The sequence below is a fragment of the Parasteatoda tepidariorum genome, chromosome 7, assembly GCF_982258835.1.
Source record: "Parasteatoda tepidariorum strain Cologne lab strain chromosome 7, Ptep-v5.0, whole genome shotgun sequence".
In the NCBI taxonomy this organism is placed as follows: domain Eukaryota; kingdom Metazoa; phylum Arthropoda; class Arachnida; order Araneae; family Theridiidae; genus Parasteatoda; species Parasteatoda tepidariorum.
Window position 1 is genome coordinate 114,329,661 of NC_141761.1, and position 10,000 is coordinate 114,339,660.

The window sequence follows — 10,000 nt, forward strand, 5'->3', positions numbered from 1 at the left end:
GTAATGAGACCCTGATGATAGAATACTACTCCCATTTTGAGGTGCGCGTTCCAAACTAATTTTACAATAGCCTATTTAAGGTCAGAACGCATTTATTTTTAAGTAACCTTTGTAATAGGAGGGCTATCATACCGATTTCTGTTATAGAAACAATTTTTTTTTTTTTTATTTAAAATCGCATAGAGTAACGTATCCCCTAGTTCAGTTCGCATCAGCGTTATTTAGGTGTGGATAGGTCCTAATTAGTATATCAAATTAAAAATTGTATAATTATATTGAAATGAAATTAATATTTAACAGTATAGTAAATTGATTTTGAAGCACATTGTTGGAAACAGTTCTATATAAAAGTCAATGATTAATGTAATGGGTCAAACAGCTCTTCAAGTGTAGTTTTTAATTTTCATTGAAGAATAATGTTTTTTTAAGCAAATATTAATTTAAAAAAGCAAAAAAAGATTTTTTTTTTTTCGGAAAATTTAAATTTTTTGGAACAAGCCGATTGATTATTGAATGGGAAGGAAATAGTTGATTAATAAACGAAGTGCCAAATTTTAATTCGTCCCAAAAGTGAGGATTTTGTAGTCTTTAACTGAAAAATAAGATAGACAGTTCAGTTCGCAGCAGCGTAATTTAGGATAACGCATACTGTACTATATAAAAGTTAATGAATAACGTTATATTTGTAATGAGAGCTCTCTAAGTGTAGTTTTTAATTTTCTTTGAAGAATATAGTCTTTTTTCAATTTAAAAACCCGAAAAAAGCAAAAAAAAAATTTTTTTCGGAAAATTTCATTTTTTGAAATTTTCGGATATAGAGGGCCAGCTTAAACGCGAACTTTAAATAATTGAATATGCGACTAAATATAAAGATTCAAACGATTGGAGCATCGTTTGCTGACCAGAGGGAGCCGTTACACAAGTTTCGACGAGTGAAAAATTTTTCCGCTTGGGTCGGAAAGTCGGCGACTCTGGATTTTTATGATATAATTTTGCCAAAACGAGGGCAGTTATCGCTTCTCGGCCTTTTGGCTAAGATCAAAGTGTAGTATCTGTTCTTATCAGCTTAATATCTGATACGTTACTCATAGAGTAACTAGATATTAAACTAATTTTTGGACAGCGTCTCTCAGCTTCGAATTTATTCGATGAGAAGACACGGATCTGATACGTATTGAACTGCAACGTATTGGGTCCACCATATAAAATAAAAAGAGTACATTTTATTTAATTATTTAAATAGTTTTTAAATTCTTAAATACAAAAAAATTAAACTTAACAAAATTTCTAAGTGTTGTCGTTGCTTCCAGTTCAAGAGTTGGACTCGTGTTTCGATCTGTTTAACAGATTTGTTTTCAATTCAATTATTATTTTATTAAGAAAATTTAGTGTAGTAATAATTATCTTTATGGAATCATATTTAGAAAAAGACCATTATGGAATTATTAAAAAGCATATAAAATTTTAACCTAACTTCATAACCCTTTATTTAAAAAAAATCAAGATGAAATAAAAAGTTCGTATTAGCTTCAATAATATCATTCAAAAAATTGTTTTAAATATGTTAAAGATAAGATTTACTCTTTCCATTTTAATAAATAGAACTTTAGCGCTTTCGAAAGAATTACAATGTTCCTATTTTAACATAGACCTTTTCAGGAGATGAATTCCTATGGCATTATTTAATATTTTTCGAGTTTAAATGCGGTCGGCGGTTTGCACAAAGGGCAGGGACGTAATCAGCACGACCTCACGAATCGCACCTGCTTGGAATTTCACGCTCAATTCGGATAATTACGAACAATGCCTTTTTGGGGCCGGGATAGCCTGGTCGGTAGGGCGCTGGGCCCATATCCAAGAGGTCGTGGGTTCGATCCTCGCCGGCCGAAGACTCCCCGTGTAGTAAATGGTGACTGATGCACGTTAAATCTGTCGAGTCTCAAAGTCCTCCATGTTCCCACAACAAATCAATACCTCTGGGGGTACTGATCCAGGAGTTTCCTTGTCTTCTGGATTGGTTCAAAATTACAAGGCTACGGAGTTGAACGTAAGTAGTCGTAAACCCATGAAATTGGGTCGGCTGTTCAACGACGGTTATAAAATAAAATAAAACAATGCCTTTTTCGCTCCTGACCACCGCACCCAAATTTTTCAACGTCTGGTTTCTCGAGTTTAAATAGTCTTACATTTTAAAAATGATGGAATAACATCAACATGCTATCAATATTTATTAACTAAGACTCTTACCTTCTTTAAGGAGAAAAAATAATATTTGTTAAATTACTTAATTTTCAAATCCTCGAATGTCAAGTTAACACTAGCTTTATTAAACTTTATTAATTAAGGAAAAAAGTATAAGGTTTAAGGAAATGAGAGAGTTTTTTTTATTTTTAACTTGGGATGTATTTATTATAACAGCAATGTTCAGAGAACTCAATATAAAAGTTCGACTTAACGATAAATGAAGTGATGCATCATCGAGCGCGGACAGTGCTTGGGAGGGTGACCATTTGGATTTTTAATTTTCTTCCATTCATTGGTGATTTTTATTTGTTGTATACACTTATTTTAAAGTGAGTTCGCTTATTTGAAAGTCAATTTAATAATATTAGAATGAAGTTAATTCACTTATTTTAAAATGAATTTAATAATATTAGAATTAGGTAATAAAAAGGAAGCAATACTTCTTAAGTGGGCGGGGCTACACTATATATGAAGTTGCACTAATATTTTTAAAATATCCGCTTAGCAAAACAAACGTATAGAATTCAATCAAAATAAAGTACTCCTCATTAAAGTAACAATAAAAGAGACTTTTAAAATATTTATGAATCAAATTTATCAATAATGTATTTATAACCTTAACATAATTTTTGTAAGTGGGCGTTTCGTAATAACCGACACATTTTGAAAAGAGCTTTTTCTTCTAATAATAAACAAACATATGGAAACACATTGCAAGAGGGTTTAGAGCAACGGCCAATGGGAGTGAAGGGTGAATAGATGACGACCAATAGGAAGCAAGGAACAAAATGTGGTTAGCTATTTTAAGACTCAGGTTAACAACACAAAAATCTCGAAAGAGGGCTTAGAGCAACGGCCAATAGGAGTGAAGGGTGAATAGATGACGACCAATAGGAAGCAAGGAACAAATCGCGGTTCAATATGTTTAGCATTATTTAATTTTAAATAAATAAAAGGAAATTATTGAATCATTTAATTATAGAGGATATGTAGAAATATATTTATATATAGATTAATCCCCCCCCCTTTAATTATGTTATGAAAAATATTTATAAAGCAATCAATCATCGCAGTTAGGATTTATTTTCCTAATGTCTGTTATATTAAATTGTTGTAAAAATATTTTCGTAAAATATCTTATGTAGGTAGAAGAAGAAAAAAAAGAATAGATCTTATTTAATATAACTTTTTAGTTTAATAGAACTTTGGTAAAGTAACTATAAAGCTTGGATTTCAGGATCACCGAAGTGAAGCATCATCGGGCGCGGTCAGTGTTTGGGAGGGTGACCGTCTTTTTCCATTCATTGGTGATTTTAATGTTATTTATTAAATTAACTTAGGGAAGGATTATTATTTTATTGCTTCAAATTTGAATCTGTGTCATATGCATTTTTAACAACAAATATTGTTCTTATTTAATTTTTATTAAATGATAGAATTCACCAAAACTACAGTCGAAAAGCATAGTTTTTAAAAAAGTGGGCGGGGCTACACGACACATTGTGAACAGAACCTTTTTTTCTTTTTAAATTTCAATTTATTCAAAGTAAAACTATTCTTTCTTTGGTTTATTCTCTTTGTATTATTTAATTAAATGATAAAACTATGGAAACATACAAAAATTTAGATTATTACTCAATATTATACAGAAATACTCCTTAAGTGGGCGTGGCTTCTCGAATTTTCACAACTGCTGGATTGACATTTAAAAAAGTATATTTTAAGATAAAGTTTCAAATTTAATCGCTAAATACACGAACTCTTTACTGAGAAAGAATTTCGATAATGTGGTTTCAGTTGCGAATAAACATATCTCTTGGTTTATTAGAAGCGTTATAAGAGACATGATCCTTAAAAACCGAAGTCAAGCATCATCGGGCGCGGTCAGTACTTGGGAGGGTGACCGCCTGTGAAATTCACTTATTCTAAAGTGTTTAAACATAAAATTCAGCTATAAACATAAATTCGTTAATGAATATTGGATAAAATATGATTTCTCTTTTAATACTTTGAATTTTTTTTGCACTCATGTTAGAAAAGTGGGCGTAAAATTTATTTTCAGTTAAGTAATGCTTTAAATACAACATTCAATTTGATTGCGCAGCATGTGGAACAAAGATATTTTTTAATTAACAAAAAAATACTTTTTCTTTTAGTTAAATGACATTGTGATGTTTTATTTTAACTGTTTTAAATAACTGATCAATAATTTGATCTTTTTATTGCGAAATAAATAATTTTAAAAATTTTCAGTCGAAAATGCAATTTGTATACGGTCCCTTAATTCAATCGTGCAATATGTATATGGTCCCTTCGGTTGATTGTGCAATTTTTATATGGTCCCTGCATTCAATTGTGCAATTTGTATACGGTCCCTCCTGATAGCTAGCCTTCTTTTCGCTTTTACAAGTGCTTTAACTTGAGCTTGCTTCCTATTGGCCGTCATCTATTCACCCTATCCTCCTATTGGTCGTCATCTATTCGCCCTTCCTTCCTATTGGCCGAAGCTCTAAGCCCTGTTAAAATATCTTAGAATACTGTTAGAAGTTTGTATTTATCTATTAGAATTAAAAATGCCTGAGAAGAATTTTAATATTGAAGAATTTTTAAATGTATCAATATTTGGGGGATAAAAAATATTAGTTTCTAATACTATACCAAGCTTAATTTTTGGCAAGCATCGCTTAAATTTTTTCGGAAAATTAAAAATAAAAAAAGCTGCAGGAATATAAGAATTATTATTATTATTTTTTTTTTTTTTAAACACAGTTAAGTATTTATCTAAGTTTTACAAGACGCGTAATTATTTGTAAATAGTAGTAAATATATATAATTTTTTTAACTAAAAGAAACCTAAAAATCTTATTCCAATTTTTCAGCATTTTAGAAAAGTTCCTGGCGGTTTAATTTTTATTCAAATCATTTAAAAAAAATTGTTCAAGCTAAATATGTACTATCAAAATAAATAATGCTGCAGTAATTAGAGCAAGTATATTCAACATAACGACAACATAAATTTTAATTTTTTGGTAGTTTTATAAATTTTTTCTTCTTTAATAGAAGCATTTTATTATTGAAATTGGTGCGTAGTACATTTTGTTACAACGTCTTTCTTTAAACAACTTTTAAAAAAAATTTGAACGCAATATCTGAAAAATTAAACCGCAGGGAGGATTTTTAAAAAAAATATTATTTTAAAATTTTTAATAAAACTGTTCAGCAAAATTTTATATGGTATCTTGTATTGCCTATATCCATTAGCTGACCAATTTTCACCTCGCTTCCTATTGGTCGTCATCCATTTACCCCTCCCTCCCATTGGCTCTAAACCCTCTTGCAATATTTTGTAACGTTGTTTGCCTTAGTCTTGAAATAGCTAACCACATTTTGTTGCTTGCTTCCTATTCGTCGTCATCTATTCACCTTTCACTCCTATTGGCCGTTGCTCTAAGCTCTCTAACAAGATTTTTGTGATATATCAAGGACGGGAGCCGGCGGTTTTGTGATAAAGTAAAGGAAAAGTCTTTAAAAACTATTCTAAAATTTATTACTTATTTTTTATCATCATTTTCTTTTGATTCATTTTAAATTTATTATTTTGAGGCGAATTTTTCAGATCATGGAAAATTTCAGAATCTTGTTTTTATTTTTTAAAAATGAAAAAAAAAATAATAAAAATAAATTTTAATGAAAAAAAGTAACAAGGAATCTCTCTGGTTACTCAAGGAATCTCATATCATGGAAATCTTAATATTTTGTCTTATATTTATTAAGTTAAAGTTTCCTATTACGCTGGCCCTCATTAGTCAAAAATTTCAAAAAATCTATAAAAAAAAAATTTTTTTTTGGGCGGGGGGTTAAAATTAATATATATTAAATAAAAAGAGATTATTTTTTTCACTAGATTGTAAAAGAAATTGCATTTATTGGCTAATTTAAAAAAAAAAAGAAAATCCGTTTCGCCTATATTTGGATTGCAAGGACGTGTAATTTTGTTAGTGGCGGGGGAAACTATGTCTGTCTCAAGGTTGCCAGACATCTCCTGAACTAATTAGTCATGCGCAAGTGTGGGATAACGGTATTCCCTACTGTCCCTATCTAAATTTTACATTTTAACATGTAAATTAATGCAAATGAGCTTCATCGCTAACTTTCGAGGAGGGGAAGATTTTTTGACGTGTCTAAACTGGTAGAACAGCTGACTCTGGTCACCGTGCGATGCTCAGATTGTGTCAACACTCATTTTTTGTATTATATTTCACTATTTAAAGTTCCCGATTACGCTGTCACTCATTTGCCAAAAAATTCAAAAAAAAAAAAAATTTTTTTTTAAAAAATGTATAATTATATAATAATAGTTGAATTATAATTAAAAAAAAATTTATATAATATAATAAATGCTTAAAAAATGTAATTTTTATAATAACAATAATTTTATGCTAATTTTCAAATTATTTTAATAAAATGTGTATATAAATAATATTTTTAATAATAATAATTTTATAATATAAATTAATAATAATTTTTGGTTAAATTTTATTAAAATTTTAAATTAAGTTAGTTATTCTAAGTTTCAGAGTGTTTTTTTGTCAAAGTCCAACTTTTTCCGAAATTTTTCTAAGTCCAGAAAATTGTGGAAATTCTTCTAAGTCCGTCGACGGGAAGTGCGAAACGAATGCCGAGCGCGGCCGGTGAGGCCGATATGCGTTTGCCGTTCATTTTAAAATTTCCTCGGCGAGCTTACGGGGATGCGGACGCCGACGGCAGAAACCGGGGAGAAGAATCATTCGCTTGGAACATGAACTTTGTGCAGGACTATATATGTGAGGCACAGTGAGCGTGAAACACGCAACGCTCTCGTCTCGACAAAGGCGAGGGCACGCCGCACGGAAACAAAAGGTCTCGGCTGTTCAGCGAGTGGCTCGGACGTCGTTCCGTAGCCGCGCCAGGCTGAAGCGTGATGGAAAGAGAGAAAAGGGTTTTTCTGCAGTTTCGTCCGCCGCGAGCACGACTCTCGACGGCAGAGCACTCTCGCCTCCCGGCGCTGATGCCGGAGAGGACGCAGTGAGTCTCGAACCGACTGGAGGAAGAAAAGGCTTGTCGTCCGAAGAGTTTGAATTGGACCCGGCCGTCGTGCCGGGCCCGGCGTCCTCCCCTAAAGGAGGGTGCCACCGCCTCTCGGATTCGGAGCACGGCTCCGAACGTTCGCAATGAACGCGAAAGCTACCTGGTTGATCCTGCCAGTAGTCATATGCTTGTCTCAAAGATTAAGCCATGCATGTCTAAGTACATGCCGTATTAAGGCGAAACCGCGAATGGCTCATTAAATCAGTTATGGTTCCTTGGATCGTACCTTACTACTTGGATAACTGTGGCAATTCTAGAGCTAATACATGCAGCAGAGCTCCGACCTTCGGGGACGAGCGCTTTTATTAGACCAAAACCAATCGGGCCTCGTGTCCGTTCTACGTGGTGACTCTGTATAACTTTGGGCTGATCGCACGGGCTCGTCCCGGCGACGTATCTTTCAAGTGTCTGCCTTATCAACTGTCGATGGTAGGTTACGCGCCTACCATGGTCGTAACGGGTAACGGGGAATCAGGGTTCGATTCCGGAGAGGGAGCCTGAGAAACGGCTACCACATCCAAGGAAGGCAGCAGGCGCGCAAATTACCCACTCCCGGCTCGGGGAGGTAGTGACGAAAAATAACAATACGGGACTCTTTTGAGACCCCGTAATTGGAATGAGTACACTCTAAATCCTTTAACGAGGATCCATTGGAGGGAAAGTCTGGTGCCAGCCGCCGCGGTAACTCCAGCTCCAATAGCGTATATTAAAGTTGTTGCGGTTAAAAAGCTCGTAGTTGGATCTCAGTTCCAGACGGGTGGTCCGCCTACCGGTGGTCACTGCCTGTTCTGAGCATTGCCGCCGAAATTGTCCGATGATCTTTACCGGTTGTCGTTCGGTTTCGGCAATTTTACTTTGAAAAAATTAGAGTGCTCAAAGCATGCGTGACGCATGAATAATGGTGCATGGAATAATGGAATAGGACCTCGGTTCTATTTTGTTGGTTTTCGGAACACGAGGTAATGATTAAGAGGGACAGACGGGGGCATTCGTATTGCGACGCTAGAGGTGAAATTCTTGGACCGTCGCAAGACGAACTACTGCGAAAGCATTTGCCAAGAATGTTTCCATTAATCAAGAACGAAAGTTAGAGGTTCGAAGGCGATCAGATACCGCCCTAGTTCTAACCATAAACGATGCCAGCCAGCGATCCGGCTGTGTTCCTCAAATGACACGCCGGGCAGCTTCCGGGAAACCAAAGCTTTTGGGTTCCGGGGGAAGTATGGTTGCAAAGCTGAAACTTAAAGGAATTGACGGAAGGGCACTACCAGAAATGGAGCCTGCGGCTTAATTTGACTCAACACGGGGAAGCTTACCTGGATAGGACACAGGAAGGATTGACAGATTAAGAGCTCTTTCTTGATTCTGTGGAAGGTGGTGCATGGCCATTCTTAGTTGGTGGAGCGATTTGTCTGGTTAATTCCGATAACGATCGAGACTCTAGCCTACTAAATAGACGTTCCGATCCTTGCTGTCGGACGCTCTTCTTAGAGGGACACGCGGCGTTTAGCCGCACGAGACAGAGCAATAGTAGGTCTGTGATGCCCTTAGATGTCCAGGGCCGCACGCGCGCTACAATGAAGGAATCAGCGTGTGCTTTCCCTGTCCGACAGGACTGGGTAACCCGTTGAACCTCCTTCGTGCTTGGGATAGGCGTTTGTAATTATCCGCCTTGAACGAGGAATTCCCAGTAAGCGCGAGTCATCAGCTCGTGTTGATTACGTCCCTGCCCTTTGTGCACACCGCCCGTCGCAACATCCGATGGAATGATTTAGTGAGGTCCTCGGACTGGCGCTCGGATTGACCTCCGGGTCGAGCCGGCGTGCCGGAAAGATGATCGAACTTGGTCATTTAGAGGAAGTTAAAGTCGTAACAAGGTTTCCGTAGGTGAACCTGCGGAAGGATCATTAACGATTCTTAGGAACTACATTCCTTTGTTAAATTTTTGACGCGGGGACCCCTCACTGGCGGTCCCCGATTCGAACGCAACCGTCGGTGCCGTGTGGGCGTGCCTGTTTCCCGGCCTCTAATAGGCAAGAGGGAGGTCTTCCTTCGGAGGGCTAGGCTTGAAGAGGGGGCCCTTAATAGTTGGCTCCCCGCCCCGTTGGTGCCGACTCACTTTCCCCCTTTTAAAAAGGAGGAAAATTCTTGATCAGAAACTCTCGAACGCAAAAAGGCAATAAAAAGCCTAAAATGAAAATAACAACTCTGAGCAGTGGATCACTCGGCTCACGGGTCGATGAAGAACGCAGCCAGCTGCGAGACTTGGTGTGAATTGCAGGACACATTGAGCACTGATTTTTCGAACGCGCATTGCGGCCTCGGGTCCTGCCCGGGGCCTCGCCTGTCTGAGGGTCGGATGAGACTTGCAAAGGATTATTCCACCTGGCCGCACCGGACCGAGAGGTCCGCCGGCTCAAAGTGCTCGGTTCCTTCCCCGGCTTATTGCGGCGTCCTACACTGTCGCCGCGGTGCCTCGAGGAGAAGACGCTACTCATGTCGTCTCCTAATACAGAGGTGCCCCTTGAAAAAGAGTCGGTGGGAGAAATCAAAAAAAATATTTTAAAATTTTGTGTCGACCTCAGATCAGACGAGACGACCCGCTGAATTTAAGCATATAAATAAGCGG

At 36.5% G+C, this 10,000-nt stretch overlaps 4 non-coding genes across 4 annotated transcripts in view; all 4 read left to right on the forward strand.

Moving 5' to 3' along the window:
- The first annotated feature begins 1,012 nt into the window (after nucleotides 1-1,012).
- On the forward strand, nucleotides 1,013-1,204 carry LOC147807418 (U2 spliceosomal RNA). The gene has a single exon (XR_015435806.1). It is a non-coding gene; the product is annotated as a U2 spliceosomal RNA (small nuclear RNA).
- Nucleotides 1,205-7,468: 6,264 nt separating this feature from the next.
- Nucleotides 7,469-9,281, forward strand: LOC147807419 (small subunit ribosomal RNA). Its single transcript, XR_015435812.1, has one exon. It is a non-coding gene; the product is annotated as a small subunit ribosomal RNA (ribosomal RNA).
- A 294-nt stretch (nucleotides 9,282-9,575) lies between these two features.
- On the forward strand, nucleotides 9,576-9,729 carry LOC147807420 (5.8S ribosomal RNA). The gene has a single exon (XR_015435818.1). It is a non-coding gene; the product is annotated as a 5.8S ribosomal RNA (ribosomal RNA).
- A 218-nt stretch (nucleotides 9,730-9,947) lies between these two features.
- The window catches only part of LOC147807421 (large subunit ribosomal RNA), a 3,814-nt gene continuing 3,761 nt past the window's right edge, over nucleotides 9,948-10,000 (forward strand). The window contains exon 1 of the ribosomal RNA XR_015435815.1: nucleotides 9,948-10,000. This exon is cut by the window's right edge and continues 3,761 nt beyond it. This is a non-coding gene — a ribosomal RNA (large subunit ribosomal RNA).